This window comes from Gekko japonicus, unplaced genomic scaffold, assembly GCF_001447785.1.
Source record: "Gekko japonicus isolate JY-2015 unplaced genomic scaffold, Gekko_japonicus_V1.1 scaffold4116, whole genome shotgun sequence".
NCBI classification, from domain to species: Eukaryota; Metazoa; Chordata; class Lepidosauria; order Squamata; family Gekkonidae; genus Gekko; species Gekko japonicus.
Window position 1 is genome coordinate 68,265 of NW_015170397.1, and position 7,691 is coordinate 75,955.

General features: G+C 43.4%; 1 pseudogene; it reads left to right on the top strand.

The window, feature by feature from the left end:
- The first annotated feature begins 523 nt into the window (after positions 1–523).
- Positions 524–3,309, top strand: LOC107116382 (annotated as a pseudogene).
- Positions 3,310–7,691: the final 4,382 nt, after the last annotated feature.

Here is a 7,691-nt window from a genome sequence, read left to right on the forward strand (position 1 = left end):
GAGGGGGGGGGTGTTTTTGCCTACCTTGCACTGTAACGGGTGCTGGTGTTTTGTTGGGTGAGGCCGGGTTTAAATAGGTTGGTCACATTGGTTGGCAGGGTGTTATTCAGTTACAGGTTGTGGCACGGTGAGCACCAGCTTATAACCCCCCTTGGGGGCATAGGGGTCTCGTAAGTACAGCCTTTGAGCCATGCGGCTCGGGGCGGGGAAAACAGACTGCCTAAGGATTGCAGGGATTTTCCTCCCTTTGAGTCTTGCAGTTCGGGGGTTGGGTTTTTCCTGCAATTACACTGGCCTGCTGACCGGAAGCAAGCCATACCCTTGGCTTGCTTCTGGGGCTAGGTGGCTCGCCCTAAGATAAATTGGCAAGGGAGGGGTTTCTACCCCTGGCCTTGCCATGCTGCATCTGTTTGCCCCTTTTGGACACTTTATGCCATTATGCTTGTTTCAGTTAATAAAAGTGGCCCATTAGTACCCAACACTGTTGTCTGTCTCTTTATTCTGGATTGGGGGGGCAAAGGCTATGGACTCCTCCAAAGCAGTGGTGCAGGAGAAGTCCCACAAGTTCATGAATTCCTCTGAGAGAGAAGATAGTAACAATGATGAACTCACTAGGAAAATCATTCCAGAGAAGAATGTGGTCAGGCAGACCCACAACAGCTGTGCCAGACTGTGCTTAAACCAAGAAGCAGCATGCTTAGGGAGCACCACTAGGAACTGAAAATTTCATGGCCAAAACAAAACTTGCCAATGGCACTTCAAGCATGACTAGGAAAATCATTCCAGAGAAGAATGTGGTCAGGCAGACCCACAACAGCTGTGCCAGACTGTGCTTAAACCAAGAAGCAGCATGCTTAGGGAGCACCACTAGGAACTGAAAATTTCATGGCCAAAACAAAACTTGCCAATGGCACTTCAAGCATGATTGTGTGCCCAAGCAAAGGAAGCTATCTGCAAGCTATGAAAAGGAGAAGGAGCTATGTATCAAGTATTTTGAACAGTGATCAGAGTCCAACCAAGTGGAATTTATGGAACATCTCATCTCACATATGTATCACTATCAACATGGGCACATCAACTCATACCTCAAACCTATGCTACAGAGGGAATTCATCACAGAACTGACAGCCCAAGGCCTGGATCACATTGCTGAGAATATCTTGCCATACTTGGATGCCAAGTCATTTTGTGCTGTTGAGCTCGTATGTAAGGAGTGGTAGAAGCTGATTGATAGAATGGTCTGGACACAGTCACTTTGGAGGGGCTTGGCAGAGTGAAGAGGATGGGGGCAATATTTATTTAAACACAAGCAACTTGATGGAATAGCCCCACCAAACTCCTTCTGCACAGCACTTTATCCCAAAATTATGCATGATATTGAGATAATAGAATCAAACTGGTGTTGCGGTAGGCACAGTTTACAGCGAATCCACTGCCGGAATGAAACGAGCAAAGGGGTTTCTTGTTTACAATATGATGATCAGAAGATACTGAATGGCCTCCGAGACAATGCCATCAAGATCTGGGACAAGAATACACTAGAATGCAGGTGGATACTGACTGGGCACATAGCATCAGTCCTTTGCCTCCAGTACGATGATCAGGTTATCATCACTGAGTCATCAGATTACACTGTCAGAGTGTGGGATGTGAATACAGGTGAGATGCTGAACACCTTGATTCACCACTGTGAAGCAGTACTGCGCCTGCGCTTTAATAACAGCATGATGGTGACTTGCACCAAAGATCGTTCCATTGCCAAGTAGGACATGGCCTCCCTAACAGACTTTGCAGAGTGTTGGTTGGACATAAAGCATAGATTTTCATGACAAATATACTGTGTCAGTGTCAAGTGACAGAACTATAATGGTGCAAATCATGGAGATTTCTGGTAAAATCAACAATGGCCCCGGTCACACGGGCAGGAAACTGCAGAGGAGAAGCGTGGCTGTTTGCCCTGGGGCAAACTACTGCGCAGTTACATGATCAGACCTCCTGTGGAGGTACCGTGGAGGTTCCATGGCAAGGGAGAGGTGCCGATCACAGGACAAGCCGGCGCACAACGAAGAAGCGCGCGCCACGGCAAACTGTTTTTTATTTTTGTGTACATGACAAATGTGCATGCTCCGTTGGGTGCGCATGCGCATCCACAGAGACTTGGACAAAAAAACCCCACCTTATTTGCAAGGGGACATGGGCGGGCGCCGGATGCCACCGGAAACGCGATCAGACGCCCGCCCTTGCCCCGCAGTTTCCGGAAACTAGTACCTCCAAGGTACTAGTTTTTTGCCACGCAGTTTCGGCTGGAAGCCTCGGTTGAGCCACGGGAGTGCTACGCTTCCCAGATGTGCTGGTGAGATCGCGCCCGGAAACTCCGGCTGTTTTCCATCTCACTTGTGTGGCTTCTGTTACGTGTGACCGCAGCCAATGTATGTCTTTTCATATGAGTCTTGAACTAGTAATAGTCAGTCCCTTCCTTTTTATGTGCATGTCTCTATTTCAGGTATGGAACCTTTAAAGGCCTGGATCACATTGCTGAGAATATCTTACCATGCTTGGATGCCAAGTCATTTTGTGCTGTGGAGCTCGTATGTAAGGAGTGGTAGCAGGTGATGTCAGACGTTTTTGTGGTGATGTTGTGGAAGAAGCTGATTGATAGAATGGTCTGGACATATTCATTATGGAGGGGTTTGGCAGAGTGGAGAGGATGGGGGCAATATCTATTTAAACACAAGCAACTTGATGGAATAGCCCCACCAAACTCCTTCCACAGAGCACTTTATCCCCAAATTATGCATGATATTGAGATAATAGAATCAAACTGGTGTTGCGGAAGGCACAGTTTACAGCGAATCCACTGCCGGAGTAAAATGAGCAAAGGGGTTTCTTGTTTACAATATGATGATCAGAAGATACTGAATGGCCTCCGAGACAATGCCATCAAGATCTGGGACAAGAATACACTAGAATGCAGGTGGATACTGACTGGGCACACAGGATCAGTCCTTTGCCTCCAGTAAGATGATCAGGTTATCATCACTGAGTCATCAGATTACACTGTCAGAGTGTGGGATGTGAATACAGGTGAGATGCTGAACACCTTGATTCACCACTGTGAAGCAGTACTTGCACCAAAGATCGTTCCATTGCCAAGAAGGACATAGACTCCCTAACAAACTTTGCAGAGTGTTGGTTGGACATAGAGCAGCTGTCAATGTGGTAGATTTTCATGACAAGTATACTGTGTCAGTGTCAAGTGACAGAACTATAATGGTGCAAATCTTGGAGATTTCTGGCAAAATCAACAATGTATGTCTTTTTCATATGAGTCTTGAACTGGTAATAGTCAGTCCCTTTTTATGTGTGTGTCTCTATTTCAGGTATGGAACCTTTAAAAGGTAAAGGTCCCCTTGCTCGAAAGCCAGTCGAATCCGACTCTAGGGTTGCAGTGCTCATCTCCATTTCAAAGCGCTGTCCGAAGACATTTCTGTGGTATTGTGGCCGGCATGACTAAACACCAAGGCGCATGGAACGCTGCCACCTTCCCACTGAAGTGGTACCTATTTATCTACTTGCAATTTCTGTTAGGTTGGCAGGAGCTAGACCTAGAGACGGGAGCTCACTCCGTTATGTGGCACACTCGGGTCTCAAACTGCTGAACTACCAACCTTCCACAGCCTGCAGTTCAGCGTCTTAACCACTTAAGCCACCACAGCACCTTAAATGGCCACAAATGAGGCACTGTGTGTCTACAGTATAGAGGCAGACTAGTAGTGAGTGGTTCATCAGATAATACAATCAGGTAAGCAGTGCCATATTTGCATGAAGCATGTACTGCCTCTCTCTGAGCCAACTTACATCTCCCCCACACATTCATATGCATGGTATTGATAGCCCATTTTACATTGGGAGGGAGGGAAGCGTTCAGATATGAATTCCCTCTCCTGCAGTATGGAGTGGTATAGTCCATTTTACTACTTTGACCTTTCAGTTTACTGAATGTGTGAGACCAGGCCTGAGAGTTAACTTTATAAGATGTGAAAGTGACTGGATATGTGGTGTGCCTAGGAATTTCAGTGAACCACAAACTCTAAGCCCAGAGTGAATTCAACAATATTTAATTTATGTTTTAATTGAACTTCTGAGGCTTTGTCGGAGTTAGGATGTTTTGGAAGGCTCAACCATGAAAGTAAGCATTGGGTTCAAAGACAACTTTGACAGTGGATGGCATTGTTAGAAGCATCTCAGCCCCATTCTGGAACAGTCTCAGTAATCCAAATTCTGCTCCGTGTTCCATTTGTGCTTAAAGACCACATACCTGGCACCAGAATGAGAAGAATAAGATAGATAAGTCAAGCAGACTTATCTATTAAACATCTGAGCAGACCCAAGGATTATTACTTCGCCATCTTCATGTGACTTATTAATTTATTCATTTTTTAAATTAATTTTAGATTTTTAGAAATAATATGTTACATGGTGTATCTTATTGTATGATTTCATGTTGTGAACCATCCTGAGCCTGCTTTGGCAGGAAGGGCAGGATAGAAATCGCACAATTTTTTTTTTAAAATGTCAACTTGCCCACATTGCACGAGGTCTCCACCCCATCCCAACCCAGTGCAGAAAAGATTGTGACAAGCCTAGTAAGTGCCCTGTAACTGCCACGCTCCTTGGAGTTCTGCAGCTGAGGGTTCAAATCCCATTCTGCACACAGAGTGTTCACACAAGACATTCCTGCTGTCTCCTCTCCCAGTAGTTAAGTTTGGTTTAAAGTGCTATTGATTTTACTTCATAACATCCAAATTGTCTGTTTTTATGAAATGAGAATTGCAAAAATGTAACTTAGCATATTGTATGCAGCATACTCAGTAGGCATACATTTGTGCTCAAGATTAGAGCCAAACAATATAAATCCATAAGTACAGTCTACTAGTAATATAATTGCCATGTAACAGTGCATTCATTATGTAATGTAATGGTGACCACTGGTACAGCAAGTTCATAGTGCCCTCTGGAGGCAAGCTGTTCTTTTCTTTATTTCTCAGAGAGCCTTCCCCCATCCCCCAAAAGTTCCACCTGGTACATTATGTACTACCTCTACAAAGAATCTTGCATGTAGGTTCATAGTAAGTTGATCCAAAGGAAAGAACTCAGTTTTCATGCAAAAGCAGGATCCCACAGATCTGTATTTAAAGGTAGTTTTAAAAAAGCCCACTGTATCAGGGGAATGAAGAAGACTGAACCTAGAAATTTATTAATAGATGCATGAGCCCATGCATTCTGTACTAGATATTACACTGAAAGACAAGCTTGTGTATTAAGAACATAAGAAGAGCCCTGCTGGATCAGACCAATAGTTCATCTAGCCCAGCGTCCTATCTCACAAGGTGGCCAACCAGTTCCTCTGGAGGGTCCACAACAGAGCATGGAGGTTGAGGCCTTCCTCTGATGTTACTTCCTGGCTCTGGGATCTAGAGGTTTAGTGCCTCTGAATGTGGCGGTTCCCCTCAGTCACAATGGCTAGTTGCCATTGATAGACTTATCATCTATCTGTCTAACCCCTTTTAAACCTGTTTATTCCTGTAGTCATCACTACATCTTCTGGCACCAAATTCCACATTGGGCTTTGTGGGTCACCTTTAGCTGTTTGTGTGGTTCTCTGTAGTGGTGCACTATGAATTCAAGTAAAGCCCTCAAGTATCTACTGCCCCAAGTTAATTGAAATTAATTGAAGAGATTTCATTGTGAAACAAAAATGATACACATTTGTTAGTGAACTGTGTTCTGTTTCTAGTATTCAGATCCACAGTATGATCCAAACCATCCTGGATAATACATTCCAGTTTTCTTCAACTTCTGTTAAAATACTTGGACTTCTATTGTCAGAGTTATTTTCAAAAACATACTAATGCTCAAACAACACATTTGCTGCAGTCCTGTGCATAAGTTGATTCAAAGTTACAAGACTGAAGCAGGCTCTTTTTGTAGCAAAAACTCCTTTACATATTAGGCAACACACCCCTAATATAGCCAATCCTCCAGGAGCTTACACTAACCCCTGTAAGAAGAGCTCTGTAAGCTCCTGGAGGATTGGCTACATTAGGGGTGTGTCGCCTGATGTGCAAAGAAGTTCCTGCTACAAAAAGGGCCCTGCGGCATGCACAGGACTACAGCTATAGGATTATCCCTTTTCTTGTTCTCTGCTGTTTAAAAGCAAATGGCCTTAATCCCACTTAAGTTAATTATGCACATATCACCAAATATTTTATTGAAATCAAGTTGACTAGGAAAATGCATAGGGTTGGATCCTACAAAGCTCAAGAAGAAGAAGAAGAAGAAATTGGATTTATACCCTGCCCTTCACTCGGAATCTCAAAACGGCTTACAGATTCCTTTCCTTTCCCCTCCCCACAACAGATAACCTGTGAGGTAGGTGGGGCTGAGAGAGCTCTTTCCAGAATTGTCCTTGAGAGAACAGCTCTGACAGAACTATGGCTTGGCCAAGGTCATCCAACAGCTGCAAGTGGAGGAGTAGGGAATCAAACCCGGTTCTTCCAGATTAGAATCCACACACTTAACCACTACACCAAACTGGGACTGCTTGCAAAAAAGGGGGAGGAGGTGATTTTTATCCATTTTCCCATCACTGCAGTCCCCTGTGCCAGGTAGCATTTTGTCCATAATGGTCCCCCGGCCCTTGGGATTACATGGGATTGCTGCAATAAAAGCATGGATGAGATGCCATTGCAAGTGCCCTCATTTCCAGCCAAAGGAGGCTTTCTCCACTGAAGGAAGAGCCACTTAAGTGGGAGGCAGGTTCCATAGGCTCAAGGAAGGCTTCAAACTTTCCTTCATGGAATAGAGGGGATAGTAAGAGGCTTGGCACTGAGACCATTTTCCTAAGTGTGAGTTCTCCTGTGTTTCAGTTCATTACTCCATTTCTTTTATGAGTACTTTGTGAGAAGGGAGAGTGGGGGGCACAGTGCATTGCTAAATGATATTAATTGTTTGGGAAATTACATATGCTGGCATGGTAGAAGCTTGAGCGAGGATTTTAAATAGTGTACACAACCAGAAGTATATTTCTCATGACTGTTTTGAAAGTGTGATGTCTTTATGGTTTTGATTTTTGCTAATGGGCTATGCATGTGTTTCATCATTTGCGGGTTTTATATTTGCATAAGAAACTCATTAAAACAAAGCTAGTTTACACCTCAAATGTATTTTAAAAGGCTCGTTTATTTTGACCACAATCCAGCCAACATTAAGCACCTTAATGTCCTGTTAATTTTAATTGGGGGGGAGAATTAAGTGGACAGTGTATTATCTGACTTCCTTTCCTTTTTTTTTTTTTTAATATATATTTTATTTTCCATATCACAGGATAACAACACAAATCATATTTTTTTTAAGATACTGCACAATCTATTACATCCTCTTTTACACCATATCGCTGGCAATGGCTGTTTACATTATAATGGTTATAGAAACAAAAAAATTTCCCCCCCGTCATTGCCAGTGATTGCTTAGAAAACTATTTTTTCTCTCCTTAAACTCCAACTCAAATAGTACAAACTTAATAAAGTGATATTTATTGTTGTCCCAGACAGTTATTCTTATATTTTATCCGTATTATATTAAGCCTTTTAATTGCTCTTAAATAGAAAGATAGACCAGCAACCAAAAAA